This window comes from Sciurus vulgaris (assembly GCF_902686455.1).
Source record: "Sciurus vulgaris genome assembly, chromosome: 13".
NCBI lineage: Eukaryota > Metazoa > Chordata > Mammalia > Rodentia > Sciuridae > Sciurus > Sciurus vulgaris.
Window position 1 is genome coordinate 39,921,687 of NC_136474.1, and position 14,864 is coordinate 39,936,550.

At 37.2% G+C, this 14,864-nt stretch overlaps 1 protein-coding gene across 1 annotated transcript in view; it reads right to left on the bottom strand.

The window, feature by feature from the left end:
* Window positions 1–14,864, bottom strand: part of PTPRM (protein tyrosine phosphatase receptor type M) — an 849,607-nt gene that overhangs the window by 433,668 nt on the left and 401,075 nt on the right.

Genomic DNA, 14,864 nt, shown 5'->3' on the forward strand with positions numbered 1-14,864 from the left:
TATCTGTATGTTATTATACAACTAAGCACCCCATTTAGTTTTTGTCAATTTTATTTGGTTCTGGCTTGAAATGAGAGATGCTTCCGATCTGATCAGATCCTTGAGTCAATTTTAAGCCAGGGTTGTAGGCTTTCCTTCTTTGTGAGACAAGAAGCAATGTGCAGTCACAGTACTGGCTCTGAGAAGTCCTCAGGGGAAACAGACTCACTGCTCACTTGTGCACACAGAATAACTGTGCACTTGAGTAAATCACTAAGTCATCCAGGCCCCAACTTCCCAGTCTACAAAACATAGGGGTCATATGAAGTTATAGAGAAGTTCATTTTTTTTTCTTTCAAGTATATAATCAGTAACTGTGAAAAGTCTGAGATTTTAACCAACTTTCAAGCTAATAAGGAAACCTGGCACAGTTTCATGGGTGCTGGCAGATGTGAAACTCCTGGGTCAGAGACAGAGGTTTCCTCACTGACAAAGAAGCAAGTAGCATAAGTTTCATGTTGTCCTTATAAGTGACCTGCTCCTAAAAGACCATGGGGGACGATAGAGAAGACAGAGAAGTCCAAGTAAACAATACATACAAAGTCAGTTTGTATCACTGCAGAAGAACTTTGAGTTTAGAAGACCCAGATCATTTGTTTTAGGTAGACAGTAAACCTATCTACCCTTTGCTCCAGAGAAAGACATTATCTTTCTTATCATGGACAGCAAAAAAGGTTGTCCTCTCCTCCAGGTAGACACTATCTCTATTTCCCAAGATGGTTCTTCATACAAATATCCTTGAAGAGTTAGTCTAGAACAAAGGTTTGCAAGATGCACACAGGCAGGAGACCCAAGCAGCAAACTGCATCCCAACATCCTCTCAATGATTTAGATATTAGAAATTCCTCTCATTTTAACTACACTCAATGTTAGAGCCACACTGAGTAATAAGAATGGGTTTCTAACCAATACTCACAGACAAATAATCTAGTATCTCTGCTAAAATCAAGTTTTATTTAACAAAAAGCAAAATTCTTTGCAGATCCCAATTCTGATTCAATGACAGTACTTAATAAACTCAAACACATTAGTCAAGATCAGATATAGGCATTTGAATACAAATACTGCATTTAATTCACATCACCTCATATACTGAACCATGTCAGTTGCTTTCTCAATATTCATTTACCTTTTTCCTTCCCAACAGCTCCCCAAACACCTGATTTTGCTCCTTTTTTTTTTTTTTTTTTTTTTTTTTTTTTCCAGTGCTGGGGATTTTTTTCAGGGCCTTGTGCCTGCTAGGCAAGTATCCTATCATTGAGCCATATTTCTAGCCCCTAAGTACTCAAATATTTCGTCTTCCACATCTTTGGCTCAGATATGATACCAAGCCGAGACCCAAGGGGAATCTTGTTTTTCTTTTTTTAATACCTTTATTTTGAGAGCAGTTTTAGTCTATAGCAAAACTGAGCAGAAGGCATAGTTCCCATATCTCCTGGGGTCATATATGTAGAGCCTCCTCCATTATCATTGTCCTACAACACAGTGGTGCATTTTTTACAGACAATAAATCTACATTGATTTATCAGTATAACCCAAAGTCCACAGTTTAGGGTTCGCTCTTGGTGGTGTACTTTTATGACTTGTGATAAATGTATAATGACATGTAGCCCCCTTTATAGTAACCTCCAAAATGTTTCACTGCTCTAAAATTCCTCTGTGTCTCCCCATTCATCTCTCCCAGATGCCTAGTCCTTGGTAATCACTGAAATTTTGACTCTCGTCCTTTTCCAGAATGTCATATATATGGAATCACATAATATAAAGCGCTTTCAGGTTGGCATCTTCCCCTTAGTAATGTACATTTAAGTTTCCTACGTGTCTTTTCATGACTTGCTCACTCATTTCTTTTCAGTGCTGAATAATGCTGTACCGTCTGAATACACCATTTACCCCATTCACCTACTGAAGGCCAAATAGTCTGCTTCCAAGTGTTGGCAATTATAAACAAGGCTATGAAGAACCACTATGTGGACATAAGTTTTCAAATACTTAGGGTAAATTCCAAGAAGCATGACTGCCAAGTTACATGGTAAGAATCAAATTACCCTCCAAAGTGGTTGTCCCAACATCCTCATCAGCACTTAGTGTCAATGTTCTGGGTTTTACACCTTATTCTAATAATTGTGGTATATTTTCATTACTCCAAATCAGTAGTTCTCAACCAGCATCATCATCATTACTTATAAATTTCTTAGAAATATAAATTTCTGAGTCTGTCTCTAAGCCCACTGAATCATAAAGTCTGAGACAACATCCTTCAATCTATATTTTAATGTGATCTTGATATACATTAACATTACTAAAATATATTAATGTTTGATAATGTTTATGAAATTCTCTTATTATTGTTCTTTCATTGGCTCAAAATTCTGAAAAGGGAAGTTATATTCCACATTGGGGGAAACATTCCTATCTCCCTTCTGTTGAATGTGGCCACATCATCAACCATGAAGACATGACTAGAAGAGGACCAGCCCTGTGTGGAAACCAGTGGGGCATAGATCTTGAGAGAACCTATGTCCCTGCTCATACTCATACTCCTGAACCACTAAATGAACAAGTTAGACATGGACTAAAGTGGACTTCCTAATAAATTATTTGTAAAGTTCCAGTCTGCCCAAATGTGTTTTAGGCCCTGCTCCCCACAACTCATCTGGGAATCCTCATGAGCTTTGCCTCATGTAAATTTGTGCACACACTGCAAACCAATGGAGAACTGGATGAAATCAAAAGCTGTGTCCACGAGGGTGCAACACTCATGTGTTTTATCCACCACTGCATCCTCAAAGCCTTGGAAACTACCTAGCAAATAAGATTCTCAACAAATATTTGTTGACTAGAGCAACAAATAAATGAAGCAAACCAAAATGAGGCACAGAGGGCATGTCTTAGAGGGCAAAGAGACTCAGACATGTCTCTCTGCGTCCACAGGGGTCATCATTTCAGCTGGTTACCTGGTACATTCCTATGTACCACATCACACAATATCCAAAGAAAGGGACCATTGTCCTTGAACATCATTTAGAAAATATGGAACCTTTTCCAGAAAACCCCAAGCCTCATAGCCCTCCTTTGAATTTTTTTGACCGAAATTTCATTCATTTAATATCCAAGTATAAAATGAACTTCAAAAGAGGTCCAATTAAAATTAGGAAAACATCTTCTAAAATAAGGCTAAGAAGTAAAAAGACATTGAAAAAAATGGTTTAGTCAACAAACTGATATCTGAAATTTATCTAGAAGAAATTAATGTTTAGATGGTTTTAAATTTCCATACTTTATTACATATTAATATATATTACTATTAAAGGATAGGATTGACAGATTTAAGTACATAAAGTACAAAGATTACTCTGGAATGACAAATCAAACCATAAATAGAATACAAAGCAAATAGTAGAATAAGGAAAATATTTAGAAAACATGACAGATGAATTGTTCATAACCTTCCTATATAAATCACCCCACCAAGTGAAAACAAACAAAAAAATTAGAGGACCACTACCAGTATAGAAATAGAAGACTTGAGGAAAAAGAAATATAATCAATACATGCATGAAAATAGTAAAGTGCAAATTAAAACAGTAACATACCATTTTAATTCCAATAATCTGATAAAAAGTATTTTAAAAGATTGAGAGTCAATGGCCAAAAAGCATGTTTGAAAACTAACACACTCGTACCATGCTGGCAGAGTAAAACCTGATAGAACTTTCTGGAATTTAATATGACAGTATCTACTAAACTCTAATATGCATGAATTCTTGATCCAGTAATTCTATCTTAAAACTGTTATCTACCAAAATAAAAATATTTGAAAAAAGCTATATTTATAGGTATTTATTGAAATATTCCTTTTAATAATTAACAACAACCATCTGACTATCCATCAAGAAAAGACTGAGTAGTGAAGGTATTCACAGTTCATGAACTTTCAATAAAACTGAGCTAAACCTACCTATATTGCACTAGACTCTTGCAATCAGAGACAAGTTCAGAGACTACAGACAGACACGAGAGCAAGATGCAAATGACATATGCAGTATGACCCCTCTTGTTAGAATCAGTAAGGAAAGGACCGGAGACAGACACTGATATTTTTATGTCTAAATGGCACAGGGAGAGCTGAGGGAGGACAAATGTATAAGTACTGTCATAGTTTCTGGAATGTCCCCAAAAGGCCTGTGTGTTAAAGGTTTGGCCCCCAGCTTGGCACTATTGGGAGGCAGTGGAAACTTTAAGAGGTAGGTCCTGGTAGAAGGTCTTCTAGTCATTGGGAATGTGCTTTCATAGGGAATAGTGGTGTCCTAGGCCCTTTTCATCTGTTTTTTGTTTGTTTCTTTTTTCCCTGGATGTGAGGTGAATGGTTCTGCTCTACCATGTACCATTCCATGATGAGCTGCTTTATCACAGGCCAAAGTCATGGGGTCACTTGATCATGGGCTAAAACCTCCAAAACTGTGAGTCAAAATAAACCTTTTCTCCTAATAAGTTGCTTATCCCAGGGATTTGTTTCAGTGATGAAAAGTTGACAACACAAGTACTGATTGTCTGGAGCCGGCAGGCCACGCCCCCGCCTTCCCACATGTTGAGCTAAGATGGCGCCTGCCAGATGCTGGCGGGCACAAGTAACTGACAGACAATACCAGGTGTATCAGACTAGATTGCGTGGTGCTTCATGACTGGCCAAGTACACTTCCTTATTTGAGCTCTGGCGTGCGGACTAGTCTTGCCTTCCCGCGCTTTCCCCTGATTGGTTTTTGTACTTTATATTAATTGGGTTTATTCCCCTAATAAACGAGGCTTGATCAGGCTTTTGTCTTGTCTCCATTTCTCGTGTCTCTTATCTCTCCCAATCCCCGCTCCCCACTCCAGGTTCCTGTTGCAGTCCTGCGGGTCGGGACACTAATAATGATTACCTATGACAAGGGGCCAAAAGGATAATAAGGAACTTGAATAGTTTCTTCATCCTACATTTCTTTGTTTTTTTGCATTTTTATATGTATCTATGACTTCAATAATTATTAAAGTAGACTATTAACAAGAAAGAAACATTAACAAAATATCATTTATGATGAATTCAAGACCTAAAATAGGAGAATATAGTCTAGCTGAATAGTGACTAGAAATACAAAATACATAACAAATATATTTTGTTGCTTACATCTGTTCTAATAGTAATTTATGCTAGAAGTGGTTTTCAATGCCTACTATAACTATGTGTTTACAGCTATTGGTCTAGATCTATAAGAAAGAAATATTGCTATTTGGTCAATAGAAGTATATCACTTGAATAGTTATATTACTAGTATTACTCATTTTACAATAGTAATAACATGGATGGAAGATCAGCAATTCTGATATCAAAGAGCTCTATTATCTTTCCTGTCTTAATAACAGGTATAACTATACTTTCTAATAAAATTTCTTGTATTTGTAGCTTTAATTTCATTTATATGCATTATTCATTTTTAAAGCTTTCTCTTCACTTCCAATTTATTCCACTAGGTAACATAATTACCAGTTCTTTATATTCTTAAAATTAATTTATAAAAAATGTTACACAAACAAAGGAACGTGGTTAACCCTCATAAACTACAGACATGTCATCAAGCTTTTATAATCTGTTGTTACTATGCAGATTTTAGCTCTCATTTATTTTTCTTCTTATTAATTTAGTTTTTAAAAACTCAAGCAGCACTGTCCTTACAGATGAAGCAGGTGAGTTCTAATGGAAGGTCAAATGCCACAAAAACATGTTCAAGTAAGTTTTTCACTCACATGAAGGGGGGCAGACATGCTGAGAAGAGTGAATCTCGGTGTGCTACAGGGAGAATGAACAGAAGCATGTGACATTTGAGGTCACAGGCAAAACTCATTTCCCCATGCATGACACTCATTTTGGTTGTGGTCCAAGTACAGCACATAGCATGTCTGGGAAAGGAAGAATGAGGGAACAGAAGATTACAGTGTTCAGAAGACTTAGACATCCTGAGAGGAGCTCTTTCTGCTCTTGGGTCAGGGGCACAAGATGCCTATTGGCATGGCTCAAAATCAGCTCTCATCCTAAGATTTTATTATGTGCTTCAATTTCTTAGATCTGTGGCATCAGGACTGAGTCTTTATCCTCACTTAGCAAGGGTTCTTTATCTTCTGAGACCTGCATAATAAGTGACCAAAAGGGAAACAGACTCCCAGGACTCCTCAGCCACACAGTCCTTACCCAGGTTTGTGTGTTCTATGTGAACTCAGAAGTATTTAAGATTGGGTCAGTGCCCTTCAAAGGGTTAAAAGTGCCCCAAACATTCATGGTGTCACTAATAACTGCAGTATGTCCATTACCATGACAATGACTCACCTATGAATAAAGCCTTCACAGTTTTTTGTCTGCCACCCTGCAAAATAACACTGGGTCACTAGGCCCAACTGACTGACAACACTGGAAAGAACAAAAACAAAAAGTTCTCTTGCGATCCAGTAAATATGTGATCATTTTATGGCACTAGCTCGAGGACATACAGGTTTGTTTGTTTTATTTTATTTCTCCTCAAGTGAACTTCAACTTGAAGTGGGTATGTCAAATGAAATCAAACATTTGTTTTAAAAAAAGTCCTAATAGAAGATTTTATCATAGTATATATCCTCAACTCTAAGAAAAATTAATTTTATAAACTGATTGGAGTTTGACAGCAAGTTTTCATGGGACTCAGAGGGTACCTGGTGATCAAGGCACTCTGTCAACAAGTTTTCACACATTAGCAGATTTAATTTTACAGTATTGCTAGGAGAGAAGATGCTGATATTGGCAGGAAGCTGACTAGAAGTATTGGGACACATAGGTTCAGGAAGGCTCAGTGCTATGTTGAGAATTTTTAGCTGTCAGTGTCAGAAGCAGTACTCGCCCAAATCATTTAGACTGTAAAGAGAAAGAAGTTCTCTAAGGGAACACTCACTCTTCCCCAATGCTCACAAAAGCAGTGAGAAAAGTATGAGCCTTGGTGATAAGTTAAAATGCTGACAACATAAGCATGCAGAACACATTGATTATGCGTGGGACCCTAGTGTATTACAAATGCTAACACAGAGACCGTAAAATACAACCCCACTCCATCATAAATGGGATAAAGAACTAAGGCATTCTAATAAAAAAAAAAAAAAAATCAGTCATTTAACTATCAATGCTTTTTTCCCTACTAAATCCAGAAGAGAGTTTTGGAAAGATTTAGATGGCCCAGGGTCTCTAAGGGAAATTAAAATAAGTGTCTTCCTTTGTCTAAAAGATACTGCTATAAGAAGTAGAGGCATCCTGGAATACTCCAGAGACCTTAGGGCCACATGCTGTAGCTGGTGCTCAGTCAGGGTCCAATACTAGTAACAATGGTGATTTCTCACAGACTGATGGAATCAGAACACTAAAACAAGGCATCTGGTCAAGCCCCTGACAGATGCATAAAATGTGGCTTAGAAGGGTTTTATGAGTTTTCTCTATCTCCGATGACCAGTCAGAAAGAGAGATAGAGTTGGGATTGGCCCCAGGCAGCCAAAACTGGCAATCCCCAGCTCTGGATCTTAGTTTTCTCTACCTCTTCAGTTTATTCAAAACTACACAGGAAACTCACTACAAAGAGTTCAAGCACAAGCTTAGAGGAAGCTAAGAGGAACTGTATGTATGCTCATTCTGCACAGCCAAGGGGCCTGCTTGATGTCTTCCAGAGAACTATCACAGCACTTTAAGAACCACTGCACAATAACTCCAAGAACAACCAATTCCATCTGTCTACACTTTTTCAAGAGCTTCCAAACCTCTCCTACACAACTGCTCAAGTAGTTCCATTTTATTCCTGCACTACCGTTGCCCTGGGGTTCAGATTCAGGGAAAGTGCTAAATCAATGTTAAAAAGCAGCAGGATTTAAGATCTAGGAATCAGTTATAATACCTTTGAGGTAAGAAGACCTCACTTCCCATATGAGATTTCATTCAGATATATTTGAAATGAGTCACTACAGTGTCACAGTTAGGAAAGCACCATGAATTAATATTTCAAAACTAAGGAAGGGACGAGATGTATTTTTAACCAAAAAAAAAAAAAAAAAAACAAAAAAAAACAAAGGTACTTCATGGTTAATACATTCCTGTCCTATCCACTGTGTGATGCAAACCAAAGCAAAGTGTTTACAACAGTAGTCTGGTAGGGAAGATACTTTTAATGCCCTTTTAATGTTGATAATTTTAAAAGGTTCCTAATGGTTTAATGTGTTAGAAATGCATTAAAAACATGCTGCCCTTTGGCAGAACTGTTTTAGAAGTAGAATACTTTTAATTTTTCCTCTGGTAAATAAACTTAAATTAAAAATAAATTATGTCTATTCAATTAGGTTGTTGGCCTTTGTTCATTCAGAATAACAGTCATTATTAGATCAGCTTCCACCTGCCCCTGAGTTCCCAGGGATCATCAATGTAGGTCCAAATTCTTAATGTTGGTAACAATTTGGTACAGAAAAAACAAATCTGGTTATCCTTGATTTAGGAGAAATAAACCTGGTTTTGGCAAGGCTTAAATGAAGATCAGGCTCATTCCAACCAGAATATTTATTTTTCTCCCTTAAGAAGAAACTAAGAATAATAAAGAAACAGAAGCAGACACCAGCCTTTAGTTGAATTCCAGCATCATGCAGGTAGGGCTTCAAGCAACATTCCCTCGCAGTGAAACCCATTACTATTCATTTCCCGTATGAGAATTTCATTCAGATATATTTAAAATGAGTCTCTCCAGCGTCACACTTAGGCAAACACAGTGAATTAATATTTCAAAACCAATATTAACCCCAAATCTCATAACATTAGGCTGGTCCTGGTATGATAAGAGTGTGCCACCACATAAAGCACACTGAGATGATCTCAGAGTAGATAATAAAAGAAACCACAGGACTTTGAATTTGTAGTTAGTAAAAACTTTCCAGAGTCAGAATGCTGGGTCCTACCCTGAAGGTCCTCTGGTCCCTAGCTCATGTATGTTTACTGATCAAAGGATATGTCAAGGACACAAGACAGGCACACAAGTACATGTGTTCCAAGTGCAATAAGATAGTTGTCTTTACAAAGAGCAGGAGATAAATGAAAATGTACACTGGGGGTTATGCAGCCTTCCATAGAACAAAGAACACTGAAGAAATTACCAGAAATAGTGAAAAGCAGGTCTAATATTTTGTGTCACTGACAACACTGCAGACAAGATAGCATATAAAGGAGATGAATTTAATTGAAAGTCAAAGGCAGTGCTTAAAAATCCCAAAAGAACTCCCAGAGAATTATGTGAAATAGGTACATATAGTACCATGATCACATAAACCAAAATGTGAAGTCATTCATGTTGTGTGGTAGTGAACCTGGAGGACCTCACACTCTGAACTCACTTGCATGAGGTATCTAGAGGAGTCAAATTCAGAGGGACAAGACAGGTGGTGGCTGGCAGGGACTGTGGGTTGGGAGGAGAGGGGTCACTTTGATGGGTATAGAGTTTCAGTTTGGGAAGGTGAAAAAGTTCCGGAAATTGGTTCAATGTATTTAACACAACTGAACTCCACACTTAGAACTGGACAAGACAGTAAGTTCATGCTATATGCATTTTACCACAAGAGAAAAATACTCTATTCCTTCATTTTTCTTCATTACATTTATCACTACCTTACACATAACCTTATTTATGCATGTGTGCACATGTATGTTTATAGGTACCTATATATTTATATATTGCCTATAACCTTCCTCCTTCTAATACCTCCAAATATATAAGCTCTGAAAGGCAGAAATTTCTTTTTTCCTCCTGACACTGGGAATCAAACCCAGGGCCTTGTGCATGCTACGCAAGTGCTTTACCACTGAGCAACATCCTGAATCCCGGAGGCAGAAATCTTGTCCTGTCACTCTACCCTAAGGGCTTGGAACTGTGCCCAGAACTTGAATAAATATCTTATGATATTTTTTCTAGAAAAAGGTATAATCATTCTTCCTGCAAAGGTTTTTAGTTATATTAATTCTAAGTAACACTTTTAAGTTCAGTTTTTTCCACTCTTACCAATGCTAACTCTTTTGTCGTTAGTTTATCATCAACCTTCTGTAACTTCTGGGACCAATTATTAGCAGGTCACTTAACCACATTTAACCAATCACTAGGATTCATAAAATGTAATATCCCCAAATAAAACACATAAAAAATCCACTGTGAAAATGAATCTAACCATATCATCCATTTCTCTATTTTAAGCAGTAACTATTTAATGGCTTAGGATATATAGGCCGCATATAATTACAAGAATGTAAGATATAATAGAAATCACAAACTTAAATTGCATTTTGTTTAACTAGATGCTGAACTCTCTGAAGTCACCCAACTATGGCTGAGCTGCACAGCTGGGAAATAACTGGATGTGTATATAAATCATGAAGTTAGCTCTGACTATAATTATTTTTTAAATAACCCACATGAAAGCAAATTTATTATTTTTAAAATGCCTTTGCAGTTAAGATCTAACCTGATCTTCAAAAACACTTCTGATACAGTCAGGCAAGGTGCTGATACCCCTATTTAGAGATGCAGATGTGGAATCAGAGAAGCTAAATGATGGGATCAAGCTCTGGCATGTTGAGGCTGTGTATGTATTTGGAGATAATTTTCAGAAGCATAAACAGCAAGCATTCTGGAAGTGTGCCACAATACAATTCTTGCAGAAAGCTGACCAGGTAATGAGATTTCATCTATAAGCCACACAGGAAAATCAATTCCAGTGACCCAGGGCAGGCAATAAATGGTGATCTTGCCATTTTTCATATAAGAAGCTAAACATGGTTTCACGGGTGTCACAAAGACATGATAATACAGGTCTTGTTGATGCAGCATAGAAATGAAAGCAAAGAGCTTGGTTAAAACAGGTTTAAGAGATGAGAGAATTATGTCCATCAAGAACCTAATACTACATTATTCTATGAGCTCATAATACAGAGATAATGGTTCTCAAATTTGTACACTGGCAAGGTAAGTAATATTTCTAGAAGACTAGGGGTAATGAAATTAGATTATCAATGTCAAATTCCTTGGAATGAAAATGTTAAAAGACAAATAAACTTTTAATTGGAAGTTCATGTTACTTGACCACTAGATGTATGTAAGGTTATTCTAGGGTCCTGATATGCCCCAGCTAGTTAAGGCTTCATAGTCAAACTAAGGAATACATGACATGCTCTAGCCCCCACCAAAGCTGTTTCATCAATGAAGTGGTATTCCAGCATGAAAACCAGGCAGCAAATCTGAGTGCCAGTCAGACTTACAAATGTAATCTATGCAGTCATAAAAATAATAAACTATTTTTCCTCCTCTGCTCAGATTTCTGGAAAGATCATCAGAGACCTCCACAGCCTACAAAGAAGTGCTTGGTAAGCATGATTAGGGTATATTTGGGAAAGGAGAAAATCAAAGGGAAACTGAAAGATTTGAGAGTGGAAATATGCAATGGATCATTCATAAGAAAGAGGACAATGAATCACATTCTAAAGATATCATCAAGGTTAGCCATCTCAATCCTCTTTTGAGTGTCTACAGTGTCAGCTTCTGACTAAACAAATCAGCTCACAGAAACTCACTATTCATGATTCAGCCCTGTCCCCATCTCCTACATCCCTTTTCTTAGTTCCTTCCACCATCCCTCATTGGTTGAATTATATTCTACAACATTTTTCTGATTCCAGTTTTTTTCCCCTATATGCAAGTTCTTTTGTTCTGGGTCTACAAGTGCAGGGACCAGAAATAAATGAAATAATTATGAGGAGCCAAACCAGCACAGTCACCTCCTTCACAATGGGCATTTTGCAACCTAATGCAAACTAAGATTACAGTGTTTTCTTTTTATTGCGGGGAGAGGAAATAGCATTGTGGGGTGATTAATTTAATATGGATTATATTAAAGATTCATATGCATTTAAGCCAAATATTCAATGTCTTCTTCAGTTATGCTGCTGCTAAATTATATTACTCTGATTCAGCACTAATTCAGCTGTTTAAACCATGCAGGATGAATCTGCACTTTCACTTGCTTTTCACTTGATTAGATTCATCCACTGATCAAGCCTGGTCAAGAGTGTTTCTATCTACTGCTAATGAAAAGTTTGTGGTCTCTTCCAGGATTATGAGATCCTTGATTTGTTCCATATAAACCCTATAAATGCTCACAGACCATCTGAGCAACAGTTTGGGACCAATATCAAATTTTCCATTTTATAGCATCTGTCTTATTTCCTCTTCATCCTGCTTTCTGCAATTCCAAGAAGATCATCAATAGCAACCACCAATCTGCAAATTTTCTCAAAAGTTGAGATCAAGAAAGAGTGAACTGTAATTCCTCTGGCAATAAGAAGTCTCATTTCACTTCACTTTCTGCACCACCTAGCTTGCCTCCCCCTCTGATTTCTGTGACACTTTGACCTAGCATACTTCCTCTATTTTCTAAGGTTCACTTGCTCAATTGCAGCTTTTTCAAAAATATTCTATGCCAGTGCTTGACATACAGGGATGTGCAACATGAATAGTGTCAAGTGTAGGTTGTAAACAGTAGAAGGACAGGAGTGCTTTGTCACTAGGTTTCCTCACTTGGGTGAGGTTCAATCCTTTAAGGCACAATGTTGATGCACAGATACCAATTCAAAATTGGCTTCCATTTCTTCAAAGGCAGACTGCCAATCTATTACAAAAGGAACTCTTTCTCTTTGAGAGTTATACATTTGCACATCACGCAACTGCATCAAAGGGCTTCCTGAAAATACATTAAAATCAGGGGAAATATATATGGCAATCTGTCTGCAGCTAAATGATCACGATCAAGAGAAAAGACAAAACATAGAAGAAAGGCCAGGACTAGAAGCATTAAGTAGTAAGGACTGCCAGTAACTAGAAGGAGATAAAGCATTCTCTTTCCAATCTAGACAATGAAATTATAACTTATTTTAGAGAGAGAGAGGGAAAGCATACACTGCCATGCCCCAAACAGGAAGGTATTTCTCCTGGAGCATGCTGAAGTGGACAGGAGTCTAGGGGCCTCAATTTCTCCAGTTATGACAGGGGTGGGGCTCACATTATATGCCCAGGAGATCTCATGAGGCAAATGTCAAATAAATAACAGATTTGAAAGTGATTTCTATAGTGTAAAATCATAAGACAATGTTATATAAGACTATTGTTTGTATTGTAACAGATGATAACACAAGAAAATATTTCACAAAATGGAAGAAATTTCCTCAACTAAGTGAGAGAGAAATGAGATGACAAGGTTGAGCAGGGGAGAAAGGTCAGGAAAGGATTAGAAAACTCCTTTTCCTTTGGAACCACTAAACAGGGCTGTGGAAAGCAACAATCCAGAAGAGTAGTTATTTTGTGTGTGTGTGCTACGCTTTTTTTTTAATTGGTTCTTTTTAGTTATACATAACAGCAGAATTCATTTTGATATAATTATATAAGCATGGAATATATCTTATTCTAGTTAGTATCTCATTCTTGTGGATGTACATGATGGTGGGATTTACTGTGTTGTTTTCATATACACATGGGAAAATTATGTCAGGTTCATTCCACTGTCTTTCCTTTTCCTATCCCCGCTTCTTTCTCTCCATTCCCCATTGTCTAATCCACTGAACTTCTATTCTTCCCCTTATCCCCTCCTTATTGTGGGTTAGCTTCCAACTATCGAAGAAAACATTTGACCTTTGGCTTTTTGGAACTGGCTTATTTCACATGGCATAACTGTCTCTAGATACATCCATTTGCTAGCAAATGTCACAGTCATTCTTCTTTATGGCTGAGTAAAATTCCTTTGTGTATATATACAACATTTTCTTTATCCATTCATCTGTTGATGGGCACATAGTTTTGTTCCATAGCTTAGCTATTGTGAAGTGAGCTGCTATAAACACTGATGTGTCTGTGTCACCACAGTATGCAGATTTTAAATCCTTTGGATATGTATTGAGGAGTAGAATAACTAGGTCAAATGGTGGTTCCATTCCTAGTTTTTTGAGGAATCTCCATAATGCTTTCCATAGTGGTTGCACCAATTTGCAGTCCCACCAGCCTTTATAATTGCCATTCTCACTGGTGTGAGGTGGAATCTCAGAGCAGTTCTTATGCCACAGGGGAGGGTGCTATGATGACACGGAGGTGGAGAAACAGAGGCAAGTGTTACAAACAGTCCAATGCAGAGGCTGCTGCAAGAGGCTATCAGCACACTTAATGGTATGACTCCCTGGAAGGAAAAAGTACCTGCTCCCTCCTCTAAAAGAAAGCTTCCACCATAAAAGAATTTCCCTCATGAATATTAAATTTACAGAAATATCATAAGCCAATTACTCAGAAAATAATGAAACAGCTAGGACTATTAAAGATTCTGAGATCCCCAAATATAATAAAATCCTCCAATGCCATTACTGTTTATATAAAATGTATTTTCTGCATATAACCTACTCATAGCCTCCCATATCCTTTATATCATCTCTAAATTACTTAGATAATATAATATGCTATAAAACAATAATTTAGGCTATATTATTTAGGGAATAATGCTAAGAAAAAGGTCTACAAATGTTCAGTATGGATAATTTATTTTTCTGAACCCTCTTTTTAAATTGTTTTTTATTTTTACAGACTGCATTTTGATTCATTGTACACAAATGGGGTACATCTTTTCATTTCTGTGGTTGTGCATGATGTAGATTCATACCACTTGTGTAATCATACATGTACATAGGGTAATGATGTCTGTCCCATTCTACCATTTTTCAT